At 42.3% G+C, this 22524-nt stretch overlaps 1 protein-coding gene across 3 annotated transcripts in view; it reads left to right on the top strand.

Moving 5' to 3' along the window:
* mad1l1 (mitotic arrest deficient 1 like 1) overlaps positions 1-22524 on the top strand; it is a 610531-nt gene that overhangs the window by 585833 nt on the left and 2174 nt on the right. The window lies entirely within an intron of this gene.

The raw sequence follows: 22524 nt of genomic DNA, 5'->3' as shown, positions 1-22524 counted from the left end.
ACTGGGCTGAATCCACGCCTCTCTGCAGACTCTTATATGACTGTGCATGTGTAGACATGTGTTAGTGATGACATGCCAAATCCCTTTAAACTTCAAAGAATGGAGAGGCGCTGGCAAACCTTCTTCGTCTTAACAACCATGTGCTAGGCCCGGGACAGGTCATTTGAGATGTTAACGCCCAGGTATTTGACGCTTCTCGCTTTCCCCACTGCCAACCCACATATAACCATATAACCATATAACAATTACAGCACGGAAACAGGCCATCTCGGCCCTACAAGTCCGTGTCGAACAACTTTTTTTCCCCTTAGTCCCACCTGCCTGCACTCATACCATAACCCTCCATTCCCTTCTCATCCATATGCCTATCCAATTTATTTTTCAATTATACCAATGAACCTGCCTCCACCACTTCCACTGGAAGTTCATTCCACACCGCTACCACGCTCTGAGTAAAGAAGTTCCCCCTCATATTACACCTAAACTTCTGTCCCTTAATTCTGAAGTCATGTCCTCTTGTTTGAATCTTCCCTATTCTCAAAGGGAAAAGCTTGTCCACATCAACTCTGTCTATCCCTCTCATCATTTTAAAGACCTCGATAGACTTGATAGTCCCCCCTTAACCTTCTGCGCTCCGGAGAAAAAAGACCTAACTTATTCAACCTATCTCTGTAACTTAGTTGTTGAAACTCAGGTAACATTCTAGTAAATCTCCTCTGTACTCTCTCTATTTTGTTGACATCCTTCCTATAATTGGGCGACCAAAATTGTACACCATACTCCAGATTTGGTCTCACCAATGCCTTATACAATTTTAACATTACATCCCAGCTTCTATACTCAATGAATATGAATTTGCCTTCTTTAAATCTGCGTATTTGGCCATAGTCCACCACGTGCTGCTGCTCATTTATTCTTCAAAATGGCCGCAAGATCCTAAGTACACTGTCTATGTATGGTCTATTGGTAATTGCTACACCTAAAAAGGAAATAATTTTACTTTGTATGTAGCTTATTCATTAAGGTTAATGTAAAAAATTCACCTTACGTTTTCAAAAAGATTTTAGACTAAAGGGAAAGAACATGGTTGTCTGTGTTACAGTCCTCTTAAATTATGAAGCCACTTTTGTCTTTATCCATGCACATTTCGCGGAAAAGAAATAATGAAAGCATGAAAAGTGTTTCATCTCATTGGCATTGGGTCCTATTGATTTTTTTTAATCTCTCTTCATCTTCTGACTCAAATAACATCAGAAGAACCTTTGTAGTAAAACTCCCATTATACCCTTAGGGGACACTTCCTGGAACGGCAGACCATGATCAGATGTGCCGTCCTCCTCAGATTCTGGCGCCCAGCACACCGATGCCTTAATGAGCTGCTGCCTGCAACAACCTGTAAACACATGGAGCATCTCAGTGAACTCTCCTTCTACCACTCCATCAGGGTCAGGGCATGTACAAGAAGAAATTGGCTTGGTTTTGGAGACATTCACATGTCCTTAATTTTTTAATTTAGTTTAGTGTAGAGATACAGTGTGGAAACGGGACCTTCCGCCCACCAAGTCCGCGCCGACCAGCAATCCCCATACACTAGCCGTATCCTACACAATGGGGACAATTTACCAAAGCCAATTAACCTACAAACCTGTATGTCTTTGGGATGTGGGAGGAAACCAGAGCACCCGGGGAAGCTCCAGGGAGTCACAGAGAGAGAACATACAGATAGCACCCGTAGACATACAGATAGCACCCGCCAATCAGTTTGATAATGTGCAATCTGTATCTTAATGTTATTTACTTGCCTGGTTCCGCAAAGGTTTCTATAATTTCTATGAGGCTTCTGTTTCAGGAGTCTACACTGTTCAGGAAACATGGCTCCCACTCAACCCTCACCAGCCCCCCCCCCCCCCCCCCCCCCCCCCCAATCACCTACCAATATCTAATATTTATCTCACCTCTTCACCCTCCTCTCTTCCGATACCTTAGTACCGACAAGGGTCCCAACTGGAATTGTCAACCATCTCTCTGTTTCCACGGAGCTGCATCACTCAGTCTGTTCTTCCATCTGTTTATTTTTTGCTCCAGCTTCCACCAGTCTTACGTCTCACTATAACAAGCCATTTTGCCCTCTGCTTCAGTACATTCTCCTCATGAGTTTAGAAACATAGAAACATAGAAAATAGGTGCAGGAGTAGGCCATTCGGCCCTTCGAGCCTGCACCGCCATTCAATATGATCATGGCTGATCATCCAACTCCACCTGCTTTCTCTCCATACCCCTGATCCCTTTAGCCACAAGGGCCACATCTAACTCCCTCTTAAATATAGCCAATGAACTGGCCTCAACTACATTCTGTGGCAGAGAATTCCAGAGATTCACCACCCTGTGTGTAAAAAATGTTTTTCTCATCTCAGTCCTAAAATATTTCCCCTTTATCCTTAAACTGTGACCCCTTGTTCTGGACTTCCCCAACATCGGGAACAATCTTCCTGCATCTAGCCTGTCCAACCCCATAAGAATTTTGTAAGTTTCTATAAGATCCCCCCTCAATCTTCTAAATCTGCTAACCACAGAGCTTCTTACCACATTACTAGAGCCAGGATTTTGCCATGAATGCCATGTGCCTTTTCATGCCTTTTTTGTTGATTTCAGAAAGATAATGTCTTTTTCACGATTGAGTACCTAAATCAGCCTTTTTTTTGCCATTTTAACGTAACTTACAAGAAAATTTACACTACCGGGGCGAAACCCGGCTGTAAGTGGGTGTTAAGTGGCGATTGGAAAGGGGTGCGTGGGAAAAGGTCCAATCTTTGCGGACTAGAGTCATGCTTTATGTAGGTGTGAAGTGGTGATTGGGGAAGTGTAGGTGGGGAATGATCTAGTCTTTTCTAACTGAAGTCAGGCTGTGAGTAAGTGTGAAATGTTGGTTGGGGATGGGGTGTGGGGGTACCAGGGTTAAGTTTCTGTTTATTGAAACTGCAGTAGAACTCGTTCAGGTCGTTGGTCAGCTGATGATTGTCCAAGGAGTGGGGGGTTTCCTCTTGTAGCTTGTGATTACTTGCAAGCCTTTCTGCCCTGAAGAAGCGTCATTTGCTGAGAACTTGCACCTCAACTTCTCAGAGTACCTTTCCTTGGCAGCTCTGATTCCTCTCCTCAGCTTGTTCTTGGCCTGCCTGTAGAGATCTGCACCCCCACTCCTGTGGGATCTTCCTCTGCAAACATCAAAATGCCTAAAGTCAAGTCAACGCCTTGTAAAAAACTGAATGATTTGGTCAGAATGTAAGGGAGTGATATATTCTCTACAGACAACTGTGTGCTGATTTGCAAAGCATTTGAGAAAGCAGTGTATCATGAGAAGAAATATTTTGTCTCCCAGCATGTACAGACAGCTAAACATAAGTCGGCGGCAGAGAAACTGAAGGAAGGAAATACGCAAGCTTGTCTCCTCACAACATTTACTGCTGGCTCCAGTCACAAATTTGAGTTTTCGAGTGATCTGTACAAAGCATTCATTGATGCTGGAATTCTACTGTGGAAATTGGAAAACAAATCTCTCAGAGGTTTTTTAGAGAAATACACAGAGGAACATATACCGAGCGAGTCATCATTACGGAAAAATTATGTTGACAGCAACTTCAACATTGTTGTGCAGAAAATTGGAGATGAAGTTGCATGCAACAAAATATGGATCTCAATAAATGAGACAACCGATGCTGTGGGGAGATATGTTGCCAATGTGGTCATCGGTATACTGGAGGCAGGTCAACCATCAAATAACTATTTGTTGACATCGGAAGTATTGGAGAAGTCAAACAGCTCAACTATTGCTCAGTTGTTTACATCTTCACTTGCTGTACTTTGTCCAGAAGGTATAAAACACAAGAATGTTCTTCTGTTTGTGAATGATGCAGCTCCGCACATGAAAAAAGCTGCTTGTGCTCTTAAAGTTTTATTCCCCAAAATGTTGCATTTGACATGCTTAGCTCACGGACTCCATAGAATTGCCGAGCACATACGTAGCTTGTTTCCAAATGTCGATCGCCTAGTTTCCAATGTCAAGAAAATCTTCCTCAAAGCACTGTCACGTGTGCAATTGTTTAAGGAAATTAGATCTGAGATTCCGTTACCTCCTCAACCTGTTTTGACTATGTGGGGTACATGGCTCTCTGCTGTACTGTGCTATGCTGCAAATGTTGAAAAGATAAAAGAAATCGTCAACTGTTTTGAAGAAGAAGAATCTGCTGAAGTCAGTGAAATCATGTAGAAAAAGTCCCTCCAACGCGATCTTGTGTTTATTGCTTCCAATTTTGCAAACTTCCCACAAGCTATCACTTCCCTTGAGAAATGCGGCAAAACATTAGTGAATAGCTTGTAGGTTTCCAACAAAGTAACTGACGATATTCGTAAAGTTCTTGGCGATGTAGGTAAAGACATACAAGGAAAATGTGAGAGTGATTTTAGCTAACAAAGATCTTGAAGAAATACAAAACATAGCTAAAGTTCTCAAAGGTTGTTGTTATGCCCAAGATATCAACATGAATATAGAGTTTGTAGCTTGTTTCGGGTATGCACCAGTGACCTTAGCTGGGGTAGAACGTTTTTCACATCTGAAGCATATTCTGTCTGATAGGCGGCATATTTTAACACCAGATTATTTGAAAGAAATGCTAGTAATTATGTGCAACCAGGCAACTTTGGTCATTTAATGTAGTACACCTTTATAATTATCATTTTTAACCATATTTTGGTGGTGGAAATAAATGCCTTTTTATGTCCTTTTTGTCAATTAATGCCTTTTTTGTGATTTTATTGTGCCTTTTTGCCTGCCTATTTCAGAGATTTTTAGCGCCTGAACATCCTGGCTCTACACATTACACATCACCCTCTCTCTTATCTTTTCATTCCTTTCTTCCTCATGAATATAAAAGTTTCAGATTTTGCCAGAGCAAACTCTAAGATCAAAACAGCCAAATTCATTTCTACGTTCACTGGAAACTATGAACGAAAGGATCTTCTTCAGCACGCCAATGAAACATTTTAACAAAAATCGATTCAATAATTAATTTTCTTTTCTGAAATCAGTTGATACCAATGACCAACATTCAACAACAATTGGTGTACAGCACCTTTAAGAAGCCAATAACATCTCATGTTGCATTGTCAAACAAAATTAGATATGAGCCATAGAAGAGAATGTTATGCCAGTGCTATAAAGAGAAGTTTAAGGAGCAGAGAGGCATGGAGTAAATCTCTTATATAGGACGATGAAGGAGCAAGGAATTAAGCCAGAATTGGTAAAATGGTGGGTTTCAGGGCTGAAAAAAACAAAGGCTATAGGGGTATAACGTGTATAAATAACCACACGGAGCACCCTTAACAATGCAGAATTCCAGTTTGAGTGCTTTTTGGGGCTTTCCCCCCATTATACTGCACCGAAAGATCTCCATGAAGATCAATGGAGGAGTCATTCTGAGAGATTCAGCTGCATTACTATGTCTCAAAGTTGTTTTAAACTGTTTTAGACGTTAATGTATTTCAGGTTTTTTTTAATTACGCTATATTTTTTAGAACAGTTTGTGAATACCAGGAATATTCACTGCACTTTGCAAGTTTTGGCAGAAAACTAAGCCAGAGCGTGACTTAACTGTGAAAGTTATTATCATTTTTCCAGGTGTGGGGCTTGTCTGATTATCACAAACAATGTTAGAAAGCATCCATTGAGAGAAAAACAGTCAACATTTCAATGAGTTAGCAGCCACTCACTGCTCCAAAGAGTGTTTTGGGAGCTTGTGTTTTTCAGTCAATTGGTTTCAGGATGACTGCACAGGGCACTTCTGATCTTTTTATGATAGCAATGAATTGTGTCTGCTCACCGCTGACTGCAAATTTAGGACCCTTGGGCAAAATGGCGAGAGATGGGAAAGTGTGAGATCACAAGGAGATCTGAAAACAATGCTCGATGAGGAGCCAGTGTAACTCGTCAAACATATGGGCGAAAAGTAACTTGGACTTGGTACATTGGCAGGTTTTGATAACCTCAAGTTTGTGTTAAGTAGGATGAGAGAAGCCAGCCAGGAACATATTAAACTGACGTCAATGAGAATGAGAATTTACAAGTGGCAATTATACTGGTTACCGCTGATATATTGATATATTGAATTATACTGATATACATACTGGTATATATCAACATTGATGATTTTTTAAGGCAAATGCTGTAAAAATAGAAATGTGATTGTTTGGAATGGTTTTACTGAAGAATAAAAGTTTTGTTTATGCAATGAGTATTATAATGGATTTGTTGGTGGACCTAGTGCAACTCAATTCAATTCAATTCAATTCAACTTTATTGTCATTGCACAGATACTAGTATGGGTACAACGAAATGCAGTTTAGCGTCAGTCCGTAGTAATAGTGCAATATAGAAATAAAAATACAGAATGAGCAAACAATGTGGACGGAGAGACTGGAGAAATCTATCGGCGGGACTCCGAGTTCACCAATGTGATAGTGTTGTTGTAGAAGCTGTTCCTCATACTCCTAGTACGAGACCTGAGGCTCGTGTACCGCCTCCCTGATGGGAGGAGGGCAAACTGCTACTAAGTTCCTATTTTATTTTGTGTAGGTCAGATCATTTCTATATCTTACTAGACTAAGTGGAACCCGTTGGGTCCCAGGATCACACAGGAGGGCTGGTCATCCAACGCAATATTCCATCTCTCCACCAATTCTAATATTGGTGGCCAGTTGGGGGGGGGGAGGGGGGGGCTTTCTGGAGTGCTAGTATGGGTGTTGTGGGCTGAAGGGACTGGTTTCCAGTGGGCTAGTATGCAAATTGTGCGCAAAATGGATTCTTGGGCTGGCGTCTGTCAATCAAGCCTGTTGTGCTGGCAACTCACTCACTCACGGCTGGTAGTTATCTCACGGCTAATCCTTGAAATTCTACAAGAGTCTGGCTGGTCTTGCCCTTCAAGGCAGTGGAAGTGACAGGTTTAGGTGCTGTGGAAGAAGCCAAGCTGAGTGTGTCTGTCTTTCCCTCACACCCTCCTTCAATTCTTCACTCTGTCCATTCAGCCAGGAGTTAGCTGAGAGAATATTGTACATTTATGTTAGTGAACTCAACAACATGTTCCAATTGTTGCCCTTCAAAGCCATTCAATTAAAATCTAAGCGACTGCTTTGATCCAGTCAGAAAGCATTTCCCTTTTACACATACAATTTATGTAATCCAAAGTTGTGTAAACATAGTTACTTGCAACATTAATTAGTGTCCACAAAGATTGCTTGATTTAATTCTGACGCTGTCAAGATTTTGCCATCCATTGCCACTTGTATCGTTTAAGTGTCAGGTTGATTAGGGCTGAAATAAAGTTAGTGAAAACTAAGATTCTGCGGATGCCATTTTGAAAGGCACTGATCTGTGACTTCATAAAATTGCTAATTACCACACTCGACAATTAGAACAGGTTGATTAGAGCAATAAAATACCATATTCAAATATCAGGCGTGCTAGATGCCTGAATACAAATTAATTTACTGTGAGGTGGTTTTAAACAGCAGCTACTGTGACTCCATGACAAAGTAAGAAGGTCCAAGGCAACTGGAGACCAGCTCTGCTGCTCGGACCAACAAACACATATATGGCCACATATATGCAGACACCTGCAACACATATGCGAGCATACACTAACATATAAAAACACACACACACTCACTCACTCAATCGTTCCCCCGGCCTTTCTCTCTATATCTAACCACTCTGCGCCTTCTAATTCCTCTCCCGAACTGCCAGGCGCACCATTCAATCTCTCCCAGGTTGCTCCCAAGGTGTACAAACAACCTCCAGAAAACCATGGTGAATTTTTCACTCTCAAACATGATGGTGGTTGACATGAGGATGTAATATTTCTGTGGGAGCCTTCAACAAATATGCATGTCTTTGGTCATTAATAACCCAAAGCTCTTCCACAATAACATATTATTAAAACAATTGCTCAAACTCTTTCTACAATAACATATTCACTTCATGTTTGATTTTCAACATTGCTTAAGTGATGTGTAGAGCATTAAATTCCTCTTGCTCTGATGAATATTATCACATGCATACTTTCTAAGCTTTCGTAGAAGGATCCACATCCCTTTTTTCTTTGTAGATTGTACATACAATTTTTTTGTAAAACATAATTGTTTCTCAAGTAACCAAAATCAAGCAACCTCCCTTTTTCAACATACTCAGAGCACTCCAAAAACTGCTGAGCAACTATAGTAGCATTAGGACCCAACGATGAAGTGATTCTTATATCAGAACATTTGGAATAACATGAATTGAACATCGCTTGATTATTGCCCGATGCAACATATTGTAGAAATGTGCTCAGTTAACTGGTAAACCCCAATAAATATTGTGAAACGGGTAATTAGCACGTTCTAAAGGTCTTGCTTTGGGGGAAAAAAACACTTGTAACACCTCTCCCTATACCTCCTCCCTTAACTCCATCCAAGGACCCTCGACAGTCCTTTCAGGTGAGGCTGACCTTCATTTCCTCCTCTAACCTCATCTACCGTATCCGCTGTTTCAGGTGTGGACTCCTATTTATCGGCGAGACCAAGCGCAGACCTTCACTCTGTCCACCTAGGCCTACGTAATCTTCTGGTTGTTAAACACTTTAACTCCACCTCCCTTTCCCATATTGACCTTTCTGTCCTGGACCTTCTCCACTGTCAGATTGAAGCCAAACGCAAGTTGTAGGAGCAGCACCTTTGCTTGGGCAGCTTATAACCCAGTGGTATGAATATTGATTTCTCTAACTTCAAGGAACCCTTGCTTTCCCTCTCTCTCCATCCCTCCCCCATCCTATTCTCTGACTAGTTTCACTGTCCTCCTGCTTAATCTAACGGTTTATATGCCTCATAGTCATCTTCCCCTTAGCCAACATTGAACCATGTTACATTTTCTTAACCATCGTCTGCTTTGATCTGTCATTTTCACACCTTACATTCTCTTTGTACCCTTCCATATCTCCAGTTTCCCTCTCCCCTGACTTCCCGTCTGAAGAAGGATCTCGACCCAAAACGTCGCGCATTCCTTCTCTCCAGCGATGCTGCCTGTCCCGCTGTGTTTACTCCAGCATTTTGTGTCTATCTACATTAAGGAAGTGTTGAGTGAGAGGTGTATATATGTGTTTGTATGAAGTTGGTAAATCTCCTGGGACTGATCAGATACATCCAAGAACATTGTGGGAAGCTGAAGAAGAAATTGCAGGAGTCCCAGTTGGGATGTATGAATCATTGTAAGGCACAAGCAAGACTGGAGGTGGCTAAGGTTGGTCCTCCATTTAAGATGGACTTAAGAAAAATATGGGAACTGTAGATCAGTAAACTTCAGAATTGTGATAGGAAAGTTACTGGAGAGGATTATGAAGGTGAAATATACATGCATTTGGAAAGATCAGGGTTGAATCAGGATTAGTTAGCATGGCTTTGTGCATCGAAGATAGTCTCACAAAGTTGATTGAGCTTACCAAGAAGATTGAAGAGGGCAGGGTCGTAGATGTTGTCTATATGGACCAGCAAAATCTTTGATAAGCTTTGACAAAGGGTAGAAGTGCTGGAAGTCTGTTTTTTTCAGACTGGAGGCCTGTAACTATTGGTTTACTTCAGTGAAAGGATTTAATAGGAACCTGAGGGGCAACTTTCTCCGCACTGAGGGTGGTGGGTTTATAGAATCAATTGCAAGATGAAGTGGCTGAGGCAGGTGCAATAACATAATTTCAAAACCATTTGGGCAGGTATATGGGTAGGAAAGCTTTAAAGGAATATGGGCCAGACATAGCTTGGAAGGGTGCCTTTGTTGGCATGGACAGGTTTCCATGCTGTATGTCTTTGTAGGATGTTGTTCTTCCAATTTGCATTTGCCTCCGTGGCAGTGGAGAAGGCCACGAAAGGACATGTCAGTGTGGCAATGGGAAGTGTTGAAGTGACATGCTTCAAGATGACTGTTGAGAATAGATCAAAGGTTGCCTAGTCTATCCCCATTCTTGTGCATGTAGGGGAGGCCTATACTTTGTATCAAGGGTGACGCATAGGCCCACATCATTGAATCAAATACTGGCGAGAGGAAACTGTAGTGAGAACATTGGTGGACGGAAAAACATCCAGCCCATCTCCTTGCCTCCATGCCATCATTGTTTTGGGAAATTCCTTGCTCAGTGGTAGTAATGCATCTAATGGTTCTATATTGTATAAGAACTTGTCTAACTGAATTTTGACAGCCACAAGAGGGACCACAGATATAAAATGATCATAATTAAATCGAATAAACAATTCAGGAAATCATCTTTACCCAGAGAGTGATGGCAGCGAGGACCTTGCTGAGTGGCAGTACAGTTGAGGGCGATATCCTGAAAAAGATTTGAGGGGAAGTGAGGAGCTAAATGTTGTGCTAATATGGTCAGAAGTGGTAAAAGGAGTGGGAATAGGATTGTGTGGAGCACCAACACAGCAGAGGTCAAATGACTGTTCCTCAACTGTTTGTTCTGTGTGTTCTCTGGTATGATGTTGCATTATCCTGAATCTGCATAGCTTTTGTAGTTGTTCCCTCCACCAAATCTGACTCATTTCTCTACATTGCTTTCACGCTGTGCTGAATCCTGCTGGAAGATTGGCTCAGTTTCCAGAAGAATTAACACAGTTTCCTTTGATGTGGAAAGGCAAAGGTTGTCGCCCACCCGGATATTTAAATAGCTTCTCTGTGACCAGTGTTGTACATTGGAAATTCTTTTGTCACGGCTGAGAGAGGAGAAAACACAAGTTACACCTGAATACTAATTTGTTTCTGGACTGCAACGTCATATGGTGAGGGAGATTGTGGGGAAAAAAAAAACAGCTTTCTTTTCAGATGTTTATCTTCAAAAGTTTCCGTGCCTGCTGCTGAAGGATGTCCTTTGCATTCGCTGCAATAGTTTTGGGCAGGATGAGCCGGCTGTCATAGCGAATGCCATAGCCTCTGACTGTCACAACCCTGCTTTTGCTCCAGGAGTCAACTTAAAAGTTCTTTCCTCTGAGCTTGAAATGTCTGATGGTTATTCAGATGTTTTTACAGGCTCCTAGAAAAACAACAAGAACTTTTTAAGTGGCAGTGGTATGAGTGTGTGTGTGTCCATGCCAATATCTATGCTCATGGAAAACCTTTTTTTTTAACTGTCAATGCTAGAAATCTGAAATTGAAAACAGAAAATGATTTAAGCACAGGTCAGGCAACATCTGTGGAGGGAGAAGCAGTGTTAATGTTTCAGCTTGATAAGCCCGAGGAAGGGTTTTGTTTCTCTCACCACAGATGCTGCCCGATCTGCTGTGTTTCCAGCATTTTCTTTTTTTTTAAACTATTTCCACATTTCCACAGAAACCAAGGGAGGGTAAGAGCTTTGGTACATCAGCAAATCTTGCTTCCTTCCATTGGCTTGGGGGCTGGGGAGCAATTTGGTGGTAGCCCTTGCAAATACTTTTGAGTCCTTACGATAATCATGCGCTTTCTTGTCTTTGCACACTCACGCCGTTATTTCTGGGATCCCACAAGTACCTATCTTTGTTGACCTTCAACCTGCCAACTGCATGCTGTTCTTCAGCAGCATCGTATAAAAACAGGGCATTGGCTTCCAGCTGTACATTGATATCCAGTTTTACCTCACTGTTCCTGTTAAAGCTCCCTCCTGTTTCCTTTGCAGCTGGTGATGAAAACAGACATCATAACCCTTGCACAGAAACAGGCAGACAATTTAACTTCAAGTTTCCCTAAGTGATACAAGTCACAAGCTGCAAAAATAATCACACTTACAGTATATTCACGTAATTCCACAGCAGTGTTTAAAATGGTTTCAGTCGCTTCACGCAGTGAACTGTTTTTGAACTGGTTTAATTGTATTATTTATAATCTTGTTACAACACAGCATTGGCATTTCATTACAAATCAGTGCAGGTTATTTATCTGCACACCGCACTGATGCTATCAGGGTCTGTTCATCTAATCATCTGTTCAGATTTGTCAATTTTCATTTGAAACACTTCTTGCAACTTTTTTGGACTGACTTCAGAGAGTTGTGCACCCAGTCATGCCATGGCAGTACGGAGAGAACAGTGCACTCTCATAGGTGAATGTAAAGGGCCAGTCCCACGAGCATGCGACTCCATTCGGCAAGCGCGACCTAACGTGGTCGCTTGAGCTGTATGGCCTCGCGGGGCCGGTCCCACTTCAATCGCCGGAGCCGTATCGAGTTGTGCGGAGCTGGTCCCGACATCGCGCGGGGCTCCGAAAAACTGACCGTGTTCAAAAATTCCGCGCGGCAATGGCCTGCCGGCTCGCAGCTTCCTTGACGCCGTACGCACCGCCTCGACGGGCGTGTGCAGCGTCTCGATGCCGTACGCAGCGTCTTGACGCCGTACGCAGCATCTTGACGCCATACGTCACGCGTGAACTTCCCGCGGACTTCGCTCGAACTTCCCGCGGGCCTCGCTCGAACTTAACGTCACTCACTCGACCTCCGCGCGGCCCCCGCTTCCGGTTTGGTCACGCTCGCCGCATGCAGGCGCATGCTGGTGGGACCGGCTCTGTACGGGGATCACTCAACCTCCGCACGGCCCCCGCTTCCGGTTTGGTCGCACTTGCCGCATGCAGGTCACATGCTCGTGGGACAGGCCCTTGACAGAACTCGTGGCAGTGATTTAAATAGCGCGGAGATTAACCTGGTACCTTGACCCAAAAGCTGGAAACACTTAGCGTCTGTAGAATAGCATCCATGGAAAGAGAAACAGTTAATGTTTCAGGTCTGAGACCCTTCCTCAGTTCCAAAGAAGTGTAGTGAACCTGAAGCATTTACTGTTTCTCTTTTCACAAATCTGTCTTTACATGATGTGTAATTCCACCATTATCTGTTTATTTTTAGATTTCCAGCATCTCCTTTTTTGTTCCACTTGCCTTGGCCTGTAATTGTCCTTCAGTTTCCTTCGCCAAAACAGATTATCTGGTCACCACTTAAATTGGAGATCTTCCTGTGCAAATTGGCTGCCATGCTTCATAGAGTGTAACAATGAAAGCACGTCAAAGTCAGTTAATTGCCTGCAAAGCAATTCAGATGCTTTGAGGTAGTGAAAGGTTCCCTTTCAAATGATGATAGACAAATCACAGACGCGCACGCACACATACACACGTCAAATTCCACGAATGAGGCTAGTGAACAAATGAATACACTGTCCAACTTTGTAATTGATATTTAATAAACATTCTATAACCTGGTAATAGTAACGTGAACTCCCTGTCTTATTGCTCAGAGCCATCAAAGATTTACAGATAGAATATCTTCTGTTAATAAATTTGCATGATATTGCTTTGTGAAGCTGTACTACTGAAGAGAACTGAGTTGATGGCCATGAATAGAAAATATAGTAGATACCAGAAATGTAAGATTAAAACAGAGAGAGCTGATCAAACAGCAACTGTGAAAATATAAAAATAGACTTAACACTTCAGGTCAATGATAGTCAGCTGGAAAGAGATCAGAATTCATCAGAATATAGACAAGGAAACATGAAGAGGAGTACATACTCCAACAGAGTAGAGGGGGATTAGATTAGTTTAGCGATACAGCATGAGAAGAGGCCCTTTGTCCCACCGATTCTATCCCAACCATCAATTACCCACTGTTCACATTAGTCCTATGGTATCCCACTTACTCATCCACTCCCTACACATTAAGGGTAATTACAGAGGGCAATTAACTTACAAACTTGCACTTGGGTTGTGTTCATAAGTTATCGGAGCAAAATTAGTTAATTCGGTTCATCAAGTCTACTCTTCCATTAAATCATGGCTGAGAATAAACACAAAATGCTGGAGTAACTCAGGCAGCATCTCTGAAGACAAGGAATGGGTGTCGTTTCGGGTCGAGACCCTTCTTCCTGACCTTCCGAGTCGAGACCTTTCTTCCTGGCTGAGATATCATGGCTAACATATCATTCCCTCTCAACCTCATTCTCCTGCCTTCTCCTGATACCCCCTGGCACCCGTACTAATCAAGCACCTGTCAGTCACCGTCTTTAAAATATCGATTGACCTGGCCACCACAGCTATTTGTAGCAATAAATTCCACAGATTCACCACGCTGTGACTAAAGAAATTCCTCCTCATCTCCATTCTAAAGGTACGTCCATTTATTCTGAGTCTGTGGCCTCTGGTTCAAGACTCTCCCACTAATGAAGTCCCCCCTCATTCTTATACACTCCAGCGAGTACAGGCCCAGTGCCATCAAGCGCTCATCATATGTTAACCCAATCATTCTGGGGATTATCCTCGTAAACCTCCTCCAACCCTCTCCAACACCACCACATCCATCCACAGATCTGGGGCACAAAACTGCTCACAATATCCAAGATGTGGTTAGGCCAGTGCCTTATTATGCCTCAGCATTACATGTAGTAAAGGTGTCAGGGGTTATGGGGAGAAGGCTGGAGAATGGGGTTCAGATGGATAGATTGATCAGCCATGATTGAATGGTGGAGTAGACCTGATGGGCCGAATGGCCTAATTCTGCTCCTAGAACTAATGAACTTATCCCTGTTTTTATATTCTAGTCCTCTTGAAATAAATGCTAGCATTCTGTTTGCATTCTTTTTACTGATTCAACTTGCAAATTAACTTTTTGGGAATCCTGTACCAGCACTCCCAAGTCCCCTTGCACCTCCAATTTTTGAATCCTTACCCCATTTAAAAAAGAGTCTACGTCTTTGAATCCACATTTTTCTATCCCACCTGCCACTTCTTTGCCCACTCTCCAAACTTGTCCCAGTCCTCCTGCAGTCCCTGCTTTCTCTACATCACCTGCTTCTCCACTTATTTTCGTATCATGTGCAAACTTGGCCACAAAGCCTTCAATTCCCTCATCCAAATCATTAACATACAACATGAAGAGCAGCAGCCCCAGCACTGACCCCTGCAGACCTCTGCTAGTCACTGGCAGCCAACCAGAATAAGCCTCCTTTATTGTCACTCTTTCCCTTCTGCCATCCAGCCATCCTATCATCCATGCTGGTATCTTCCCTCTGATGCCATGGGCTCTCATCTTCGCAGCCTCACTTGTGGCACCTTATCAAAGGCTTTCTGAAAATCCAGGTGAACAACATCTACTGACTCCTCTTTGTCTATCCTGCTTTTTATCTCCTCAAAGAATTCCAACAGGTTCATCAGGCAAGATCTCCCTTTCACAAAACCATGCTGACATCGGCATATTTTATCACATGCTTCCAAGTACTCAGAAACCTCATCCTTTATAATGGATAAGATTATAAAATCTTACCGACCACTGAATTCAGGCTAACCACCTATAGTTTCCACCTGCTTTGCTCCCTTCTTGAACAGCAGAGTAATATTTGCAATTGTTCCATCATCTTTACCCACTCCTGAGTTTAATGATTCTTGAAAGATCATGACTAATGCCTCCACAATCTCTAAAGCCATCTCTTTCAGAACCCTGGGGTGCTATCCATCCGGTCCAGTAGACCTATCTACGTTCAGACCTTTCAGCTTCCCAATAACCTTCTTCTTTAGTAATAGCCACTCCTCTATCTTCTACCCCCTGATGTCTGTCCATTCTGTCCACAGATGCTGCCAGGTCCACTGAGTTCCTCCAGCAGATTTTGTTCTTGTTTCAAAAGTACTTAATTGTCCTTGGAACATTTTGACAATCCATGAACTGCATGTGAAATCCCCTGTATATGACCAGACCCAGCGCACACCTTTGGTGGAGCATCACTTTTGCAGAACATCAGCCAAATGCATTATGTAATTGCAGGCTTCATTTCACACTGGAACACATGTTAAATGAGCTTAGATGGTCTTTTCAGTTATAAAAGCAACATAATATGGATGCTCAGCAGTTAGGCACACCTGTGGAGAGAGAAGCAAAGTTTATGTTGCAAATCGGCAAGTTCCGATAAACACCATTAACCTGAAACATTAACCTCTTCTATGCACAGTTTTTCCAGATCTGTTTGGCATTTCAGGCATTTTATGTTTTATCTGGTTATTGCTTTGATTGTCTGCTATTGATATCTAATAGAGCAGTAAATGTTGGTCAGGTCTAATTTATTAATTTGTCAGTCACGTCTCAGTGGAAGTACCCTCATCTCTGTATAAGAAATGTGGATGATTGAAGCCCTACCTTACAGAGGCCAGATGGTTCTGGTGTAGGTAGCACTGAGCCAAGTTCAAGTTCAAGTTTAAGTGAGTTTATTGTCATGTGTCCCTGTATAGGACAATGAAATTCTTGCTTTGCTTCAGCACACAGAACGTAGTAGGCATTTACTACAAAACAGATAAGTGTGTCCATATACCATGATATAAATATATACACACATGAATAAATAAACTGATAAAGTGCAAATAACAGAAAATGGGTTATTAATAATCAGAGTTTTGTCCGAGCCAGGTTTAATAGCCTGAAGATGAGTGTGTGGCCAGAATGGTGTGGGTCTTTGATGATACTGCCAGCCTTTTTGAGGCAGCGACTGCGATAAATCCCCTCGATGGAAGGAAGGTCAGAGCCGATGATGGACTAGGCAGTGTTTACTACTTTTTGTAGTCTTTTCCTCTCCAGGGCGCTCAAATTGCCGAACCAAGCCATGATGCAACCGGTCAGCATTCTCTCTACTGTGCACCTGTAGAAGTCAGAGAGAGTCTTCCTTGACAAACCGACTCTCCGTAATCTTCTCAGGAAGTAGAGGCGCTGATGAGCTTTCTTGATAATTGCATTAGTGTTCTCGGACCAGGAAATTAGGATGATATATGAGAGATTAGGATGATATATGAGAGATCCCAACCGTTGATAAAGATCCCATGGCACTATTTCAGAAAAGCTTCATCCTTATTATGGACAACGTTTACCTTCAACCAACACTGATGGCAGATTGTGCAGGAAGGAACTATAGATGCTGGTTTAAACCAAAGTTAGACACAAAAAGCGGATATGACAGCATCTTTGGAGAAAAGGAATAGGGGTTGAGACCATTCTTCAGACTCCATGTCAGATTATTTTAAAAGTTTCACCATTATTCTGGAAAACATTTACTCCCAACCAACACCTAAGGCAGATTATTTTATAGCTTTCCTCATGGCTATTTATGGAATCTTGCTGTCTACAAATCAGCATCCATGTTCCTCACATGGGACTACTAGAACATTTGATGTGCCCTGAGTTGTCAGTTTCCCCTACTTTTAGCTAGTGAAGGGAGCATTTGAAATGCATTTTGAAATGCAGGCCTTTACTTTACTAGACTGGTTCCCGTGCATAGACACTTTGGGCACTGCTCTGCTGTATAGTGTGAGCAAAGCATCATGAATATTACATTCATTTCTTTGGGCTCTGTCCAGTCCCAGGAGTGCAGTTAACACTGTTGAATCACACAGCGGCAACGTGCTCTGTTATGAATCCTCCATAGTGAAGGATTCAATGTCAGCAGAAAAATATGACATCTTGAGGCAAACCGGTTCATGGTCACTCCATTATCCAAATATTGACGTCCAGGGAGGAAGCTGTTCGCAGCCACTGCTCTGGCTTCCTGCTTCATCAAGAGGCAGTCATTTTCTGGTGCACATTATGGAAATAGTTTTTTAAATGGCCACTATTGGCATCTAATTAATCAGAAAAAGTTGTATTACGAGGGCGATGAATAATTAAAAGCACTATAATAAAGTTGTAATTACTGTAATCAGTTAACAAACAATGGGGGAATAAAAACTGCTGCAAAAACAGTGTTGCATTAATCAATTAATAGCCTGCCTGCAAAATTTCAATATGCTTGTTGGCTTTAATGGCACTAAAAGTTATACAAGATAGTAACTGCATATTCTTGTATTTACTTAGATTTCAGAGAAGTTACAGATAAAGAATAGAAGGGGGCTCACATTGTGATAGATGTTAGTTTTTCTTCAATATCACAGGTCCAACCATGTATATTACAGCGAGCCTTTTTTTGTAATTATTTACCTAGGCGTGCTGAAGTGCTGATAGATTAGGTGAGCAGTGCCAAGATGTGGAAATGTTTTCAGTGATTATGAAGCTGAAAGCAGCATAGTTCTGAGCTGGTGTGAACCAAAGGCACATTAGGGGCTTGCGCAAGGAATAGAGGTAAAATAATGATGCTTAAATGGAGAGGTGAGACCATGATAGGGCTGAATCTGGGAGAGGAAGTAATCCTGGAGCTGAGGTGGGGAGTGGAGGCAGTGCTGAGCAGATGTGAGTGCAGATGCAGTGCTGAGATGGAGGTGGAATGAATAGGCAGAGGTTGGTAACATGTCATCATTACTCATAAGTGGAAATGGAGGTAATGATGGAATAATGGTAGCGAATAAGCTGGGGTTGGTAACAATGAATGGGTTGGAGACGTAATGAATGGACGGGGAACGGAGGTAATGATTGGGCAGAGATGGCGAGGATGTCAGCCATGTGTCCTTCTGTCCATTTCCCAATGCTGTCTGGCCCGCGGAGTTGCTCCATTCATGCCTGTGTCTAGAGGGGGAGGGGGACTGAGAGAGAGAGAGAGGCAGTCCTGGTCAGTCCTTTGAAGATAGACACCAGTTGCTTGGAGCAACTCAGCGGGACAGGCAGCATCTCTGGAGAGAAGGAACGGGTGGCGTTTCGGGTCGAGAGCCTTCTTCATGTGATTGGTGGTAAGGTAAGTATCAGAGGCAGAATAATTGTATGATATGTTTGGCCATTTTACATTTTCTCTCTCTCTCTCTCTCTCCTCTCTCTCTCCTCTCTCTCTCTCGCCCCTCTCTCCTCACACACAGGCATGAATGGATGAACTCCGCGGGCCAGGCAGCATCTACGGAGAGAAATGGACAGCGACCCATTCTTCAGGCTGCCTTATGTCTCTTCCACCCCCCCCCCTCACCCCAACTCCCCACCCACACACGCGAATGCTGGAGAAAAACTCAGCGGGTGCAGCGGGGCCCTAAACTTTAAATGACTGGGGTTTTTCATCCCCACTATACTTGTGGCGCTGATTTCCGCATCCTGACCACTCTAGATAAAACAATAATTATTTTGCTTTCCTTATTCAATATGTTGTGGACTGAATGTTGGTCTCCCATGCAAGTCTAAATTTGTTTTAACCATTAGAGTTCTCTTCCGCAAGTAAACTTTGGGTCTTCTGTTAGCAGCAACTCATCATACAAGGCTACAAAAATAGTTCTAGATTGGAGAGCTTAATATCCCACAGCATTGTTCACACATGCTGCTACTTCCAGATTGATAAAGGGGAGAAAGAAAGAGATCAGGGCAGTCTCCAGAGTATGACTTTCAAGTCCTTCAAGCAAGCTTTGATAGGCAGGTGAATAGAGTGGGGAGCTGATAGCTATTCCCTTTGTATAATATTCCAAGGAAAAAAAAATGATCCAAAATAAGCCCTATCCCTTTATCTTTTATTTTCTTTGTTCAACTACATACTGTTTGAGTAGAATTATGAATTCTTTGCAGTTATGTAATACTGAAAACTGTGGATTGAAGATAACTTCTATTCACCAGAAGTCACAGTCAGTGCTTGTGCGCTTCAAGATTTATAAAGCAGAGGCACAAAAGAGGGCTTTGAACCGGGCAGTTCTTTGTCAGGTGGACTAACTGTAGGTTGTAAAATGTACAACAACTTTGTTCATAGAATGAAGGTCTTTCGTTTAGTTCAGTCCCTCACAATGTGCTGTCAGTACTTAATTGATTATTAATAAAATTGCACCAAATGCAAAGGAAAAAGTTATGCCAGGGGTTAACTCAACACAAAGGTCGACACAAAATGCTGGAGTAACTCAGCGGGACAGGCAGCATCTCTGGAGAGAAGGAATGGGTGATGTTTCAGGTCGAGACCCTTCTTCAGACCCAACACATTGGCGACACCTTCTAAATTGTGAGGGGCGTAGATAAGGAATTATCACAGTTGTTTTGGAGTAATGGAATATAAAACTTAATCTGCAATTGAGAGGGGAAATAATTAAATGGGATCTATGGGGCAAGTTTTTCACACAGAGGGTGATGGATAAGCTGCCAGAAGAAGTGGTCGAGGAAGGTTCGATTACGACGTTTAAAAGACATTTGGCCAGATATATGGATCTGAAAAGTGTGTACGGGCTAAATGGGCTGGCTCAGATAGCCATCTTGGTGGGCGGCCTGGATGAGTTGTGCCAAAGAACCTGCATCTGTGTTTTATAACCCTATGATTCTGCACTCTGATCTCTGAATCAGAAGGACAGAAATTGATCTGTTTGCTCAAATGGGTGCTTGAGATTCGTGGCACTGTTCAGAGTGAGGTTTTAACACAACACCAAAATTGCTATTGGTTGTCAATCGTAGTTGAAAATATTTAAAAAACTGTAGCTGTGGGAAATCTAGAAAATAAAACAGTTAACATTCACAGTTACATGGATAGGAAAGGTTCAGAGGCATATGGGACTAGCTTAGATGGAAGACCTTGGTTGGCATGGTCTAGTTGGGCAGAAGGGCCTGTTTCCATGCTGTATCACTCTATTCCAGTTCAATGAGCTTCAGCAAAACTGGATAAGTGAGCAAACAATGTATTGTAAGTTGCGGAGAAGATGTTGGGTGGGTAATGTGTAGTTGGAGAGAAAAGAGGGAAGTTGGTTTGACAGGGTTGAAACCAAGGTCGTCCAGGTGCCAGGATACTTTTGCAACTGGCCAGTTAAAGAGAGAAACAATGGTGTATTCCAGAAATGTGGAAGACAGAACAAAATAGATGACACTTTATTTGACGCAACAGAAAAAACAAAAAGCGGCAAAATGAGAAGAGTGATGATGTTAGTTGGTGGGATTGGCAGACAATCGACAGGTACAGCCCAGACCAGTAAATACATGTGCTCTGCTTATTAGCTGATGTGTATGCACCTGCCTCTCTATTGATGGCCTCCTTCCAATCACATGACATTTCATTCCCATCTTTGAACACAGCAACCATTCTCGATGCTGCCAAATTACTTCAGCGTTTTTTTTAATCAATGAAACCTTTTTAATCATTTGTCACCTCTGATTATTTATGAAGACATGTTTCCAACAACAAGGTTGCAAGTTTAAAAATAAATTCATTTCCAGGATGTGAATGTTGCTGGCGAGAGCAGTTTTTACTGCCCATCCCTGTTTTCCCTTGAGATGGTGGTGGGGAGCCAACTTCTTGAATGAGTCTGTGGAAGTTGAAGGAGTTCAATGATTTAGACCCAGCGATGAAGGAGAAGTGGCAATATATTTCCAGGACGGGATGCAATGCAGCATCCCCTTCACTGGGACAACCACAATATGTCATTGGCGGAGGGAGTCAATATACCCTGCTTTAAAGTGGGTAATTTAGATTGTGTGTGTTTCTCTAACTGTGACCATTTAGGGAATAATCAGAGCATCCATCTCACTATGCTCCTGACTGCAGTGAATGCATTTCCAACCACGTGAATCATTTGGTGCGAAAATATTAATGTGGCAGGTTTTCCAGTTCAAGTGTCCAGTTACTGGTGAGCCGCAGGATCAAAAGGCAAAAAAAAAAAAGCAGATGCTGTACATTTCAAATGAAAATAGAAACACTCAGTAGATTAGGCTGCATTTGAGGGAAGGCAAACCAAATTAACAGAATTAAGATCAAATTCTGCCTTGCACGAGATGGACTTCGTGATGCAAATGTTATTTGCCACGTGTTGGCCTTGTCGGCTTGTTATCCAGTCTTGGTGCATGTAGGCAGGGTCTGCTTCATTATCTGAGGAGATGCAAATTGAATTGAATACATTATGCAATCATCAGTGAACATTCCCATATGTATAATTATGGAAAGGTCTTTGATGAAGCTACTAGAGATGGCTAAATCTAGGACACTGCCCCGAGGAACTCCTACACACACCGTGTCCTGAGCTGAATAATTGACCCCCAACAAACAGAATGATCCTCCTATGAGCTATTCCTTCAAAATTTTCAAAAGTTGGTCAAACATGATTTCTCTTTCATAACACCATGTTGATTTTGCCTGATTTCTTTGATGTTTTCACTCTATTTTCATTTTAGCCAACATTTTCCCGATGGTAAATATTAAAACTAACTGGCTTTTAATTTCTTGCTCTTTACCTTTTGCCCTTGTGGAATAAAGGGGTTACATGTTATATTGTCCAATCTAATGGAACATTCCTGTTCTTCTAATCCATGACAACCTTTTTTAGTAGGGAGCAGTCTGTTAATCACCAAGGTTACGATGCCTCCGCAAGTTTATTTAGATGATGATATTGTTGCTGATGATCTCTCCTCACCTCCGATTGCTACTTCAAACTTTATAATACAAGTACACAATAAAATAGGATGAGGATTAGGCTACGATACCCTTTTAGTCAATATCATCATGGCTGATCCCTGCTGGCCTCGACTCCTTATCGATACCAGTTCCCCATTTCCCTCAGTTCCACAATATTTAAAATATTCATTAATATACAACTTAAATAAA

This window comes from Leucoraja erinacea, chromosome 20, assembly GCF_028641065.1.
Source record: "Leucoraja erinacea ecotype New England chromosome 20, Leri_hhj_1, whole genome shotgun sequence".
Classification (NCBI taxonomy): domain Eukaryota; kingdom Metazoa; phylum Chordata; class Chondrichthyes; order Rajiformes; family Rajidae; genus Leucoraja; species Leucoraja erinaceus.
This window is presented reverse-complemented; position numbering and strand designations above follow the sequence as displayed.